This window comes from the organism of the source record quoted next, unplaced genomic scaffold, assembly GCF_019419815.1.
Source record: "Pyrus x bretschneideri cultivar Hongxiangsu unplaced genomic scaffold, Pyrus_bretschneideri_v1 Contig21, whole genome shotgun sequence".
Lineage (NCBI taxonomy): Eukaryota > Viridiplantae > Streptophyta > Magnoliopsida > Rosales > Rosaceae > Pyrus > Pyrus x bretschneideri.
The window spans coordinates 6214526-6230055 of NW_025999513.1; the positions used below are offsets into that span (position 1 = coordinate 6214526).

General features: G+C 36.4%; 1 long non-coding RNA gene across 3 annotated transcripts; it reads left to right on the forward strand.

The window, feature by feature from the left end:
* The first annotated feature begins 7250 nt into the window (after positions 1 to 7250).
* Positions 7251 to 13172, forward strand: LOC108866081. Of its 3 annotated transcripts, XR_007258516.1 has the most exons (5): positions 7251 to 9660; positions 9775 to 9828; positions 11619 to 11790; positions 12403 to 12509; positions 12948 to 13172. It is a non-coding gene; the product is annotated as an uncharacterized LOC108866081 (long non-coding RNA). The 3 variants fall into 3 exon arrangements; XR_007258515.1 differs by having other exon boundaries at positions 7255 to 9828; XR_007258517.1 differs by lacking the exons at positions 7251 to 9660; positions 9775 to 9828 and adding an exon at positions 9856 to 11342.
* Positions 13173 to 15530: the final 2358 nt, after the last annotated feature.

Genomic DNA, 15530 nt, shown 5'->3' on the forward strand with positions numbered 1-15530 from the left:
TTTATTTATAAAAGTTATTATTTTTTAAGTAATTAAGTATAAGGGTATATTTGTCTTTTTATTGTCATATTATTGGTTGAAGGGGTAATTGTGAAAGTGAATTAAAACCTCAAGAGGTGTTTGTGTAATGTTTCAAAAGTGAGGGGGGTTTTGTGAAAACTCAAAAAACCTTAGGGAGTGTTAGTGTAATTGGAATAGGCATTTAAACGAGCAAGATATTCGACACTAGGGCTTGATTGTTGGTGTTATTCTTTCAAGCTACCTACTTTTTATCCATTGATAGCCAATGTTCTAAAAGACGCTAGGTGCTAGTCGGATGACGGGTTGGGGTCTAGCGCCTAGGCGAACTAGACAGATTTAAGAAAATTTATTATATATTGTATAAATAAGTGTTTATTTATACTTTAAAAAAAACACACAGAATTATATTAGAACACATAAATTGTAAAATAAAATGACATATAAATTATAAAGTACTAGAACATTGAAAACATAAGGAATAAGCATATAATGAGTGTTCATCCAAGTATTCAACATATCTCGTACATTTTGTTGAAAAATTAAAAAAAAAAAAAGTTATTGATTTTTTGTCTAACTCAGAGTGGTGACCTAGGTGGGTTGGGCGGGCTACGAGCACCTAGGTCACAACTCTGATTTAGACAAAAAAATCAATAACTTTTTTTTTTTTTAATTTTTCAACAAAATGTACGAGACATGTTGATGGACTACCCAACCAGATGATGCCCAACCAACAACGAATTGAACCTTGAGCTTGCGATTTCGACTCCCAGTCGAAAAATCTCTGCGACGGCGTGATTGCGGCGGAACAGTGTAATTCTACGTTGTTGACTTACGACGAGCTAGATGCTCCGTCTGTGGAAGAAAAGGGTAAAATGATGCTTTGGATTTTTTCTGTCCAATTTCAGTTTTGAGAGTTTCAAGTATTGTATTGGAAAGGATGAATTTTGTATGATGTTCTCTACGTACATGAATGCAAAGTGTTCTTCACGTACTTAAATATCCCGCTCAATTGTAACCAGAGAAAATCCATATCAACATAACATATATATTAACAACGATATCGCCAACAAATCTACGGGGATATATAATGCACAGTGTTCATCATGTATAGGTGTTTCGAAAGTCGAAAATTCCAACCGGTAATGGTATTCCCACGAACCTCGAAGACATTTCCGGCTGATTTCTTTTTCCCCTCACCCTTTTCATTAGTATTCTTGGGCATAAAGGGAGGAGGTGTAGCTGGTTGATCATGAAGTCCAGCACTTGAGGAACTACAACTACCAGTATCTTGACCTGGCGGTTTCAAGCACTCGCAATCAACGCCATCGTCATGAGGAACAAGCGAGGGCACATCAGTACATGGGGCTGCTTGTGTCGGGCAGTGGTAGTCTGGAGCCGTCGGAGCCACCGGAGCAGCATCATTACATGGATATCCAGTAATGATAGGAGGAGAGTTGGGTGCAGGAGTTGTACTAATTTCATGGTTGGGATTATAATTGCAAGATAGCGAGTCTGGAGTAGTATTGTTGTTGCGCAAGCACAACGCCTTCAACAGACGGCTAAATGTCATTGATATTTTTGTTGGTAACTTGGTAGCTGTGAGCCTGAAGGACTATATTAAAACAGTAATGCTATTCTTACCACATTAATATACCACATTAATGTACTACATTATGTGGCATCTGATGTGGCTGTCCACATCATCTAAATTAATCATAATTGAATTTAAATTAAAAACCATTTAATAAACCAATAATAAAAAAAATATGATATTAAATGGTGATTGTGGCATACGAGGAGTCTTCTCCTTCCTTCCTTCCTTCCCCGTTGCTTTTTCTCCCGTTTCTTCTTCCACGCCATTTTTTTGTTTCAGCCCAGATTAGCCTCGCCATTAGTGGAAGCAGACGAAGTAATGGAGTTGAAGCTGTTGGTTGATGCAAAAATAAAGCAGGTCCTCGGAGTTGACGACTTTGATTTGGAGGGTGTGTTGCCAGAAGGGTTCTTGGAGAGAATCATTCTTGGGCTGCAAAGATTGGGAAAGAAGGATGATAGCAGAGATGAGAGTTTTGATGAGTTTGCAATTAGAAGGACGTACCTTTCTAAAGCTTGGGAGGTTCGGGAGAAAAGGAAGATAGAGAATCCATTGATGAATTGGAGGTTTCCTGCATTGGAGAATGAAATTGACATGAAAGACAATCTCAATTGGTGGGCTCATACTGTTGCTTCTGCAGTTAGATGACGAACATTCTGGTTCTAAGATTTTTTGTTCTTTTTTTCTGGTTTGGATTTTGCTTAAATTTTTTAGACATTTTTTGTATACAGTAGATTTACCAGTTCAATCAATATTGTTCTACAACTTGTAAATGTGAATAAAAAGTAGAAACATTTTCATGATCAAATTATGAATATTGGAAGATTCAATTTTTGCTTCAAAATTTTAGACACTTTTTGCTTAAAATCCTCTGCATTCTTCTAGAGCTATAAGCATTGCTGCAGGATTGCAAGATTGAATCTTGGAAGAAATTGGTTTCTGGTTTATAGCTTTAGAAAGCAGTGAAAAAATTTTGTTGATTAAACATCTACTCCTTTTAAGAATTAGTTGAGATTGTGGTATCCACACTAACATGAAAAAATTTGGTCTGAAACAAAAAAATGGGATGGAAGAAGAAATGGGAGAAGAACCAACGGGGAAGGAAGGAAGGAAGGAGAGACTTCTCGTATGCCACAATCATTATTTAATTCCAGATTTTTTTTTTATTATTGGTTTATTAAATGGTTTTTAATTTAAATTAAATTATGATTAATTTAGATGATGTGAACAGCCACATCACATTATTGATATTAAAAAGATGATGACAAAAGTCAAAAGGTGCTAAAGTAGGACTATGAATAGAGTGGAGGATATATTACGTACGTTTATAGCTTGATTGCCAGGCTACCATATATTCCAAATCCGAGGATGAACGATGACTTCTATTTGTCAACTTATATATCAGAAACTTTCCTCCTTGGTGGAGGCGGTTTCGATATGTGTGGTGCTTGGTGGAGGATGATGGAGCCTTCTTCTTTGGGGAGGATGATGGAGCCTTCTTCTTTGGGGAGGATGATGGAGCCTTCTTCTTTGGGGCTGTGTTTGATGAGATCTCTTGCATGGGATGCTGATTTGTGGTCGACGGCGGGTTCTTCGCACGCAGCAGCGGAAGCTAGTCTTCTAGGGTTTGTGTTTTTCTGTTTGTGGGCTCTTCTCTTGGGTTGGACTTATGTTTAGTGTTTGGGGTTCACTTTTTGTTTTGTGTTTGCTGTGTAATTGGGCCCTTTGGTTGTATTTGTTCTCTCTTCGTAATGAAGATTATCTTTGTCCAAAAAAAAAAAAAAAAAAAAAAATATATATATATATATATATATATATATATATTAGAAACTTTCAAATACAACTAATAATGATAATAATAATATATTATTATTATTATTATTATTAAAAAGAAAAAAAAGAGTTTAAAACTATTACAATAACTTATTATACTATTTAAAAACATATTCTTTTATCTCACCCCATAATGTAGCTTTATAATCTACCATTTTTATACTCTCCCCTGTCAAAGATCATCCATAGCCAAAACACATCAAGCTCAACTCAATGTTATATAAAATGACGAGAAAAGAAGAAAAATTGATTGCAAACTATAATATTCTTATTTCATTCACAGAAGTAAAAATAAATAAATAAAAAAAACTGCAAATTACCAAGATAACCACATAAAGAAAGCACTACATCTTGTCACAACTACGTTCTATTAAGTTACAAGGTGTATTTATAAAGCATTCATAAATCCTAGTAAATGATAGAAAAACAATCTCTTTATCTTATTTTACTATAGAACCCTAATACGTAAAATACCAAAAATACTTTAAACTTTAACACCAAATTGCTAACTTTTCTAACATTCAAGTCATTTGGTAAAATCTTAGTCATTGAAATATTTCGGCTAGAAATCCAGTTGCTAAATTTGTTCAACTGATGTGAGAGGACGTGGTGGTTTCTAATGTGTTACAAATATATGAACATGCAACATAATTTATTACCAACTTTAGGAATCATACTTAATGGAACAAAATTGGGTGAAACATTCGTCTTGTTCTTAAAACCGTCTTGAGTGAGGAATTAAGAGCATGCACGAGTTGGGGCTTTCATGCACAAGTTTGGGACGTAGGGCGGTGACTTGGCTACTTAGAATTACTTTTAAGAGTTTCTCCTTAAGTCTCCGCCTCCACCTTGATGAACTGAGTGTGAGTGTTAGGGAAATTGGGGGAGATTTGAGACCGAGGTTGGATGGAAAACTTAACGGAGTTAGATTGAGATGACAAATTAATGATTTTTGAAATTTGATGTGACAAATCACTTAAAATTTTAATTTATATGACAAATTAAAAGAGAGAGAGAGAGAGAGAATAAGTTCATCTAACAATTCATTTTTTCTTTTTAGTTAGGGTTTTTATCACCAATGGTCTTTGAGATTGACCAAACTCATCATTTTGATCTCTTACTTTCAAAATCAATCAATGTCATCCTTGACATTCACCACCGCACATCAATTTAGTCCTTCCGTTTAGATTCCGTCAACTATTTCTATGTGAAAACCCATCCCTAATTTGACAATTTTATTAATTTTAAATGAGGGAATTGACAAAAATGCCCCTAAAGGCAAGAACGTTGACTTTCATTGACCAGCGTATTGTGAGGCGTATGAAATATTCTTTTAGCATATCCTTGTAGTACTCGTCATTATGAACACATAGGTGCAAGCGAAACGAAGTTTGGGGTTACGACAAAAATTTTACAAACTACGGAGCGTGTTGGGCTTTTTAGTAATTTCGCGTTTACAGGAGATAATTTGATTTGTTTTTTTGCCTTAGGCTGTGTACCATGTGGGGCCCACGCCCCATTCCTTCATCTTTCTCCCGTGTTTCCCTCTCATCTCTCCTTATTCTTTTCTGCCATCCCATCATGTCTCTCTCTCTCTCTCCTATCTCACTATCTCTCATCTCTTTGTAAAAACAATGGAACCGAGCTCCCTCACCTCACACTTTCCCATCTTTTTCCTTCCCATCACAAGTCCTAGAGATCTTAAACCCTGCTCACTGCACAACAGCAACTTGGACGATGACACCACCATCTGCAGGTCTTCTTCTTCTTCCTCACTTCCCTTGTTCTTCTCCAAGCCCAGGAACCACCACTTCACCATACTCCGACAAACCTTTCGACCAAACACCATTATACCATCACCATCAACCTCGCGGAAGACCACCACCCTTGTACCTAGTTACTCAAGACACCCAAATGAAAAAATGGAACTACACAATGACTTTTATCACTATTCACTCATCTCTTTGACCATGGTGAGCTTCAAGACCCTCAAATCTTCCTTATTCCAAAGCTCTTATGTTGTTCTAACCTTTAAAATAGTGATTGGGTGACGATTTAATGTAGGAAGTAACCTATGAAAAATTTCCCAGATTTCTGGAAAACTAGGACCCGTGGCCATTTGGCCACTTTCAGACCAAATTCCCGGCCAACATCAATCACGTTTGGGCTTCCAGTAGGTATATATCCATTTCCTATATTTCTAGCTTCAAGTTGGCTTTTGTATCATCGAATTTGGTTACGAATCGAGCTCGATATGAGCTTAGGAAGTCGGACTAAAAACCTACAAAACGCAAATCTTCGCGAGGAAGGCGAGTACGATGGTACTCGTAGGCTCGTGGGCGTGCGTGGGCTCACGCTGGTCATCGGTGCGTACGGCGTGCGGCTTCTAGTGCAGCCACTTATGGCAGCGAGTGGAGGCACGTGGAAGAACCAAAGGTTACTTCTTAGGTTTCTCGACATGTCGAATCCCAATCCACAGTCCATTTTTTGAAATTCGACCGTTTTAAGATAGTTTCTTTATTAGTCGTATTTTGTATGAGAATGCGTAATTACTTTAGTACGTTATATTTATCTAAATGGTTTCGTTTCTACGCGAAACGCATTGCAAGGACTCTCGATGCTATGAGGCGGATTTGACTAGACGACATGATCTGTAAATGGGTATTTTCTTTTATGTAGTGTGTGTGTGTGTGTGTGTATATTATATATATTGGCTAGTTTCCACATATATACTTATTAATGAATTTTCTAAGTGATTGCCATAATTAAAGTCACGTTTATAAGAAATGTCTTAGTGTTGGGAAATTATGAGATAATCTTACGGGATGCATATGTAAGCTTACTATAAGGGGATACCTTAATTTTATTTGTGGCCATAATTAATATTTATGGAATAGTATTATGTCGATGTAAACTATTGATTTACCGCTGTATGATTTTAGTTATGTTATCTGCTCATCGTTTGCTGCATCGGTGTTAGTACTCGCCCGGGTCAAGGCCAGTCTTTCACGTGTATGTGCACATCGCACCGAACACTCACTTTGGATTCATTGTAGGTGCCAATCTAGTTCTAGATTGCTATAGGCAATTAGGACTCGTATGTGTTGCGCATAGCGCCAGTCTTCACGTGATTGTAGTACTAAAGCGTAAATCATTATTACACCCAGTTCTATTTATGTCAGAATACCTCTGCGTGAACTCGTGTGTCAGCATGTGTCGATGAGCACTCGATATGATATGTTTGCTTATGTGAGATTATGTGATTACAGACGTCATGTATTTATTTTCTTATTTTGTGACGTATTGTATTCTTATGACATTGCAGGCTACGGTAAGTATTTTTGTACTATACGTAGTATGTATATTTTGGAAACTATACTTGTTTTATAACGAGGGGTTATAATGTTTTCAAAAAGGTTTTTATAAAGCTTTATTTTTAGGCCCACTCACCCTTATTTTTCACCATCCCAGGTTTTAGTATCTAAGCTTTCGTGTCGAACGAGGATTCTTGGCAAATCTTGGTATTGGAGATTACCTTTGATGATATAATTCTCAATCCACTTTACTCTACTTTACTTATGCTCTAACATCACGTGTGAATTGGGTTCATTTCCACTCACAAGCGCACTCTTAAAATTAGGCACTTTGAGTTAAATTTATTCACATATTCCACTACACTACACTTTATGGATTCGTCACCTTCCAGGTGTCGGCCAACACAACTTGATTTGGAGTCCAAGCGAAAATTCCGCATCGGGATGTGTCATTTTGTTAGTTTGCATGTGGGACCCACAAATCCAATAAAATGGTGACACATGGATTATACAAAAGAAGAGTTTTTATCACAAATGGTCCCTGACATTGATCAAACTCCTCATTTTGATCCCTGAGTTTCAAAAATCAATAAATTTGGTCTCTAACTTTCACAATCGCACATCAATAGAGTCCTTCCATTAAAATTTCGTCAATATTTTTGTTAGTGTGCTGATGTGGTCCCACTAGTCCAATCATATGGCACCAAGTGGATTAACTATAAGAAACTAATTTTTTTTAGAGTGAACCAACTGGCGATTATTCTGCACTGACATTTCTCTCACATCCCAGAATCCCAATTGGAAAATAAAATATAATTTAATTCGATAAAATCGAATCCAAATTCAATTCAAATTTGATAGGATTATAACCAATTAGAGAGAATGAGAAGTGAGTTCACGGAGGACAAGAGCTTTAGTGATGTCACGGTGCGTTCCTTTTCCTTTTTAGCATACCTAGATGAAGACGATGATGTCTTTTTTTGTTTTTCCTTTTAGTTTTAGTTTTTAATTTCTTATAGTACTTTTAGTTTCAAATCTTAATTTTTTTTTATAATTAATCCATGTGGCGCCATATGGTTGGACCAGTGTGATCATATTATCACACTAACAAAAAATATTGACAAAATTTTAATGGAATGACTAAATTGATGTGCAGTAGTGAAAGTCAGAGACCAAATTTATTGATTTTTGAAACTCAGGGACCAAAATAAGGATATTGATCAATGTCAGGGACCATTTGTGATAAAAATCTTTCTTTTGTGTAATCCATGTGTCACTATTTTATAAGATTTGTGGGTTCCACATGCAAACTAACAGAAATAGTTGACGAAATTTAAACGGAATGACCAAATTGATGTGCGGTGGTGAATGTCAGGGACGACATTAATTGATTTTGAAAGTGAGGGATCAAAATGATGAGTTTGGTCAATCTCATGAATCATTGGTGATAAAAACCCTTTTAGTTATAACCCTCCTTCTATGACCTCTATTTTTGGTTGTCTAGTTAGAGTTTAGATGGATGCTTGAAGGCTAAGCCAAGCCCACTAAGATATAGTAAGATAGAGATTAATATAATTCATCTCCTCATTGGGTGGATTGTCTTTACTTGAAATGAATTAAATAAAAAAATGAAGTAAATAAAACTAACACAATGCATAAACCATAATTGAACATAGGACCTCAACTGCAAAAGTAAATACTTTTAACTACTTCAATAGTTTGAGTACAAGTCCATTGCAGAACCTATCATTATATAATAGTACTACTGATTAGTAGATAAATAATAAGTATTAACCTTAAAGAGGAAAACAAACGTCATTAGATAGTGTAGTACTACATCATCTCTTAATTATTTATAAATATAAGAAGAGCTTAGCCCATGTTATATAAAACCATGCCTCTGGAACTGCGAATTACTACATACACTTACGGTGCATGCATATATGCATGACTTACTAATATTTCTATACTTGATCATTCAATCTTCTTCTTCTTCTTCTTCTTCACTCTCAATTCCGCGACGACCATGCGTGTTGCCAATGTTGAAAACTCCATTGCCGTCTCCTTTGTTTCCACTGACTCGGTTCCCAGAAACGTTGTAAGACGTACCACTTGTGCCGCTTTTCCCATTTTTACCCTTTTTGGCCTTGGGACGTCGAGCGGGCGGCGGTGTTGAATACCAATTGCTAGAGTATCCATAAGTAGATGGACGCTGAGGCTGAGGTTGAGGTTGAGGAGTGTAGTAGTTCAACCATATATATGTTGAGAATTGAATACTGCACGGGAAAATTGAATGATCTTGCATGTGCTTATGAGGAGTTAAGCTATTCTTTATATTTGTCAATTACTTTGATTGTGGAACCTTGACTTCATGGTGTCGAAGCAGGTTACTCACGTGTTGAGCCTACATTTCACGTGCTTCTACGTCACCTAACATGTGTTAGGTTACACATATTGATTTTTCTATTATACATCATAACATAAACTCGTCACCTATCCATCATATTATACATTTACTAAAACCCAGTTCCATTGGCATTGTTTTTCACTATTCGTGAACAGTGAAATGTCGAAAAAGCCCTCGGCTACTTCATGCTTTACCGTTCTATTTGGCTTTTTAGCATAGTGAATTCTTGGTTTTGCCCATGCTACTCACCTTCAGTATTTTTCTGTGTGTTCCACAGCCTCTGATGTGCACGTGTTTGTCATCGTTGGGAAGGGAAAAGCTCTCGGCTTTTCCATTGGTTTCCTGGAGAATCTCTTAGTTGTCTCTTAGAATCGCGAACCACTCCATTCGACAGCATCTCATCCCTCTTCCTCCTTCAGACAACATATCCCTCTAGGCTCCTCCTTCCATCCTCCTCCTAAGTTGGCCAGCTTCTCCTCCGCTCATTCTCCTATGTATTTTTTTCATCTTTATTTTTCCTCAAATCCCTCTTGCATTTACCAATTACCACGTATAAATGTAACATAATCTCTACTTTCTCGCATATCCTTCTTTTTGTTTTCTCCCAGAAGGAATCAACGCAGCCAACCTCTACCCATTAGCTACCGCTGCTTACTCGCAAGGTATGTATATCTCTCATATCTCAAATCCTTTCTTTTAATTGAATTTTTTTTTAGATCGTTTTTATTTTTCTGTGTTTGTATATTTTGTTTTTGGTTTACTGTGTTCTGAGTGTTTATCAATTGAATTGCTCCAACTAATTCAGGGATGTAAATTTGGATTCCAAATAGGTTTTCAATGCAAATTTCGTTTTTATCTTTTGGGGTTTTGATTCCAGGAAGATCCTAAAAGCATAGCAGAGTAACCATCTTCTTTTCATTTCTTCTTCATCAATACTCTAATTTGATTTGATTATATCTACTTACGTTTGATGTAATCAATTTATTATGTTGCAAATTGACTTGACCTCTCATATAGTGAAGGTTTTCTTGGCTTTAAGGGTGTGTTTGTTGCACCGGACTGTCTCGGACTGGACTAGCTGCAGGGACTCAGCTGAACTAGCTTAGACTAGACTAAGCTGGATTAACTTAGTGATGCGTTTGCAATGTCGTACTAAGAAGTAGGATAATAAAATTTTCAACATGCAATTCACAAATCTGATACCAAATTAGCACAAACAACTCAAATTGGGTCCAAACAAGGACTCTTTCTTCTTCTTATTCTTTAGAAATTACAAGTAGGGACTCTTTCTTCTTCTTCTTCGCTGGAAATTACAAGTAAGGACTCTTTCTCCATGTCATTGTCCCTGGAGCACATTGCACATTGCACATCGCACACTACACACACACACATAGCAATCTGCTTGAAACCCATCAAACAGTCAACGCAACGGGTAGAATCCAATCAGTCCATAAAATTTAACAAATTGACAAACTCTAACACATAAACCTTAACTAAATCGCATTATACAACATGCAAAAACTCAACTTAAATTCTAAAATTCAACACCTTTCAATAAACCCAAATTCCATAAATAAATAAAAAATAAAAAAAGCAGATGGAAAAAATTCAAAAGAACTAGAGAGAGTGAGAGACGGAGAGAGAGATGGTTACTTCGACTGGGATCGAACGGGGGAGGAGGAGGGGTGATTTAGGTGGAGGGCGACCAGGATGCTGACGCAAAGATGAGGGTGATGAGGACGAGGATGAGGAAGCAGGGCAATGAGGGAGCAGGGAATGTAGGGAGTGATGGCGACGACTCTCTCTCGCAGGAAAAGCAAGGTTCTCTCTCGCAGGTGGTCTTACGAGTTAGGCTAAAATTGGCGTTCTTGGCCAAGAACTCCTAACGAAGTCTTTAATCCCAGCGAGTCCCATCTAATCCCATTAAACCTAATCCTTGTGCAAACCAAACATGAGACTACACTAGCAATTAGTCTAGTATAGTCCAGTCCCCCCTAATCTGGTCAAACAAACACCCCTTAAAGGTATGAATTTTTTTGTATTGTTGAATTTTTTGTGCAGTAAATTGAACCTAGTTTGTAAAAATTTCAAAACTAAAACTGAAACAGTTTAAGCTTCTTCAGCCTTTTGATTTGGATTGAAGATGATTTTTAGCCAAAAAGGCCAATGTTTTATGGTAAGTTCTTTGAATCCTGCATCTGGGAGTTTTTTTTTTTTTTTTTTTTTTTGCAAAGCTGTCGGTTTTGTTTTCTTCAATTTCTACATCTCATCATTTTCCTACTTTCTGTTTGTTTCCTAAAAAAAAAATTAAAAAGCAAGGAAACCTAGAAATTGAGCATAATTTTATTTTAATTTTTCTGATTTAAAGAGGAAAAAGTTGGTTCTTTCATTACATGCATGATTGGGTGGTATTATTTTATCAAAGATCGTATTTTTATTGATGGGTTATCAGGCCATAGGCCACGAAGCTTCGAATTCAGGGTAGTACCTTGTGGTGGTGAGCACATGGCCCTTCGCAGAGGCTGTCAGAGCATCTTGGCGGGTTGTGGATAATGAGTTCTTCGTCGTGGATTCCGTTGTTGAGGATTGCCCGACTTGCGAGGAACTCAGATGTGATGATACAGGTAGAGTTAGTTCTTGGATTGTTGGATTTAGTTGATTTTAGCTTCATATAAGAACAATGTTACTAGGAAATTGATGTTTGCATTATCTGTATGAATTAATTGGTTGGTTAGTGTTTGTGTGCATTGGAATTACACATTAGGCAGAGAAAAAGATAATTTGAGTTGAAAGTTCATGGTACAAAAGATGAAGATGGCAAAAAAAATTGTTGCTTCTCGGCTTGGCCGCGAAATTTATGATATAAATGAATTAATGAATTACCAACCGTGGTCTAATTATTAGGATCTTAGTTCTTGGTGTGCTTGAAAAACCAGGGCAAATAGTTTCTTACCAATGGCAATCGTAGTATGTAGCTTATTTCAATATCACTTTTTATGGGAGTGGAAACCTCAAATGATATTAGAATGTATGTATGAATTGAGTTTTTAAATTGTGTGATCCTAATGAATTGAGCTTTTAAAGGATGTAATCATAATTGAAAGTAAGTTTTGTTTTCTTTGTATGCTAAAACCTTCTCTTGAATTATGTAATTAATTTTGTGATTTCTCATTTGGAATGTTGATGGGTTTGATAGCTACTATAAGAAATAATAATATATGATGTTATTGGAACAGTTGGGCGTAGTGGGAGTTCAGATGAGAACGGAGAAACTACATTCGATACTCTGGTCATGGATGGCGTAAGTAGCATTCACGTCATGCAAGTGATCAACAAGAAGTAGGTAAGCATCATCGCTATGATTGGTTGTATAAAGAATTGGGGAAAAAAAATTGAAGACAATTCCGCGTTTTGGAGTTGTAGCAATTAGTAAATATATAATGACACTGATTAGTTCACTTAAGAGTTGAATCCTTCGTTGGTTTCTTTGTATTCTGTGCTTCAGAATGAAAGCAATGGACACATTATGGAATTGATGTTCCTTTTAATATCCATATAGATAAGGAATTCTTCCTTTTATTAGCAATTATATGAAGTAGGCATATTATGGAATACAAGTTCTACATTTATTTAGTAAATATTGAGTTTATTTTTATCGATTAGTGACATTTGATTCAGGTTTAAGTTTCTTAGATGTTTGTATTTTGAAAATTGATTTCAATGGTCTTTTAGGATTTTTTTTTTTCTTCTTTTTTGCTTACATAATTATGTGCTGCTTCAGGGACACCTACCATAGTGGGCACAACTTATGAGACTTGGAATGACGACTGCTTCTTCTTCTTCCAGATGATCCCCTGTTTAATGGTCGTGAGTTTGAAAATCTTTGGCAATGATTTCAAAACAAAGAAAATATTTGTTGTTAGTTTCCATCCACAATTAATGAAGGTTTGTTATAATTTTTTTCCTTGGTTAGATATGTTCTAATGCTATGTTTTCCATTGCACAACTGATGGATTGTTCTCTTATCACTCAAAATTTTCAATTTGAATATCAGATTGGTTGGAAAGCTTCTTTTCATAATTTGGTAAATAGATTAATTTTCTATGATACAATCTTCCATATCTTTCAAACATAATCTTCTATACAATTTTCAATCCCGTAGCAGTGCGCAGGTTGAAGTTTCTAGTTATATCTAATATTGCGTGTATATATTGAGTACACCAAGTAACAATGTTTAATATCACAAAATAACTTTTCCAACCTAGCATCAATGTTCTAAAAGACGCTAAGTGCTAGTTAGGCGGTGAACTGGAGCCTAGCGCCTAGGTGGCTAGGTGGGGGCCTAAGTGGACTAGGTGGATTTAAGTAAACTTATTGTATATCATATAAATAAGTGCATGTTTATACTTAAAAAATACATGATTTTATTGAGATACATAAATTGAAAAACATAATGACATATAGGTTAGAAAGTATCAGAACATATTGAAAACATGGGAAACCAGAAATAATGAGTGTTCATCCAAGTATTCAACAAGTATCTTACAATTTATTAAAAAAAAATAACATAAAAGTTATCTATATTCTGTCTAAGTGATGGTCGTGACGTATGTGGGTGTCTAAGTGGGTATAAGCGTGCGCCTAAGCAGGTCTAGTTACTTTCAAACGCCTAGAGATTAATTAGGACTGTGGTTAGCTGCCTAACACCTAGACGGGCCTTGGCAGCGCTAGACGGAGATTTTTAGAATAGTATCTAGCATACAATACTTTTTCCAACTCAATCAGCGTAAATACCCCCACATGATATGAGGCATATATACTTTGCTCCTTTCATTTTGGGATGTGATGTTCACATATCCCTTTTTACTTCTCACACACCTATTTAATTTTCGGTAATCCAATCAGATGAATTGAAAAAGATCAAATGACAGAAATAAACAAGGGGTGTGTAAGAAGTAAAAAGGGATGTGTGGATAGCATACCCCTTCTTTTTTGGATTAGTCAAATTTTTAGGCGCAACACATGAAAAAAAGAGATATGAAAGAACTCTAGCAAACTAGCTTAACAATACTTTCAAAGTTTACGTAATATAATTTCTTGTACATATATTAATTATAAAGGCACGCATAGAACAGCATATAGTTTTGTTGTGGTATGGGAATTGCTGGAACAAAATATATAAGCACTGAATTTCCCTAATATATTCACTTTCCTTGTTCTTCGTTCAAGTCACGACGACCATACTGGATGCCAACTTCTTCTTTACCTTCACCATCCTCCGCATGGCTTAAATCCCGAAAACTGTATTTGATGTCAATGTTGTAAATCTTATGATTGTCCCCAGTGTTTTGGCTAACTTGATTACTGCAAACTTTATACGATGTTTGTTTGACAGATTTGGGCTTCTTGGGCTGCTTGGGCTTCTTGGGCTTGGCTTTAGGAGGAGGAGAAAGCTGGGATTGATAGTTGTAGTCCTGCCCAAGTCCGGGATCCGGAGGAGTACTACTACTGTAATATTGATCAAGACGATCATATCCATACAGAGGAGGAGGAGGAGGAAGAGGAGGAGGTGGTGGTGGTGGTGGAGAATATTGAATTACCATATATTGATTAGGAGGCTGCTGGGCAGGATGATAAACCAGATAAGGATATGATTGTCCAGTATTGCTAACAGAGTTGGTACTGTATAACATTGACTCCGGACTGTAGCGCTCGTACATGGGTTTTCCTTGTATTTTCGATTTAGTTGGAGGCTTGAAACAAGAACTCCTTCACTTTTGCTTAGAACTGTCTCATGAATGAATGCTATAATAGTTATAGGCACTTTATAGTTTATATGGACATTGAAGGGGAAGCTATAGCTAGCCACTTTATTGGTATACGTATAAAGCCTTAGCTTAATTCCCAAGCTAAACTACTGTGCATAATTTTAGAGGGCAGTGGTGATTGGATTCCTATCACATTAGATTCTACAATACATAGAATATTAATCCGAGTAACCTACAACGAGCAAGTCTTATCAACTTTTGCCTAACTCTAGCCTGGCCATGTGCCTTGGTTCGGACTTATCAAACTGCAACGTAGCAGAGCATCTCCAGTGGTGATCTATATTTAGTTCCTACAAACGTATAGTTCTCAGATAGTCAGATATGAGGTTCAAGGCCTTTTAATGAGTCTGAAAACAAGACTCTATGGTATGGGGCCTCGCTCTAGTATGTATATAAATCTTCACAATTGAGGACTATATAGAGACTGAAGTTTTGGTGCCCTTCTATTGGGAGATCAACGGTTTCAATTATATAAACCTTAAGTTTAGAGTTTATACTATGAAGACTTTCTCATTGAAGGCGATATACCGTTAGGG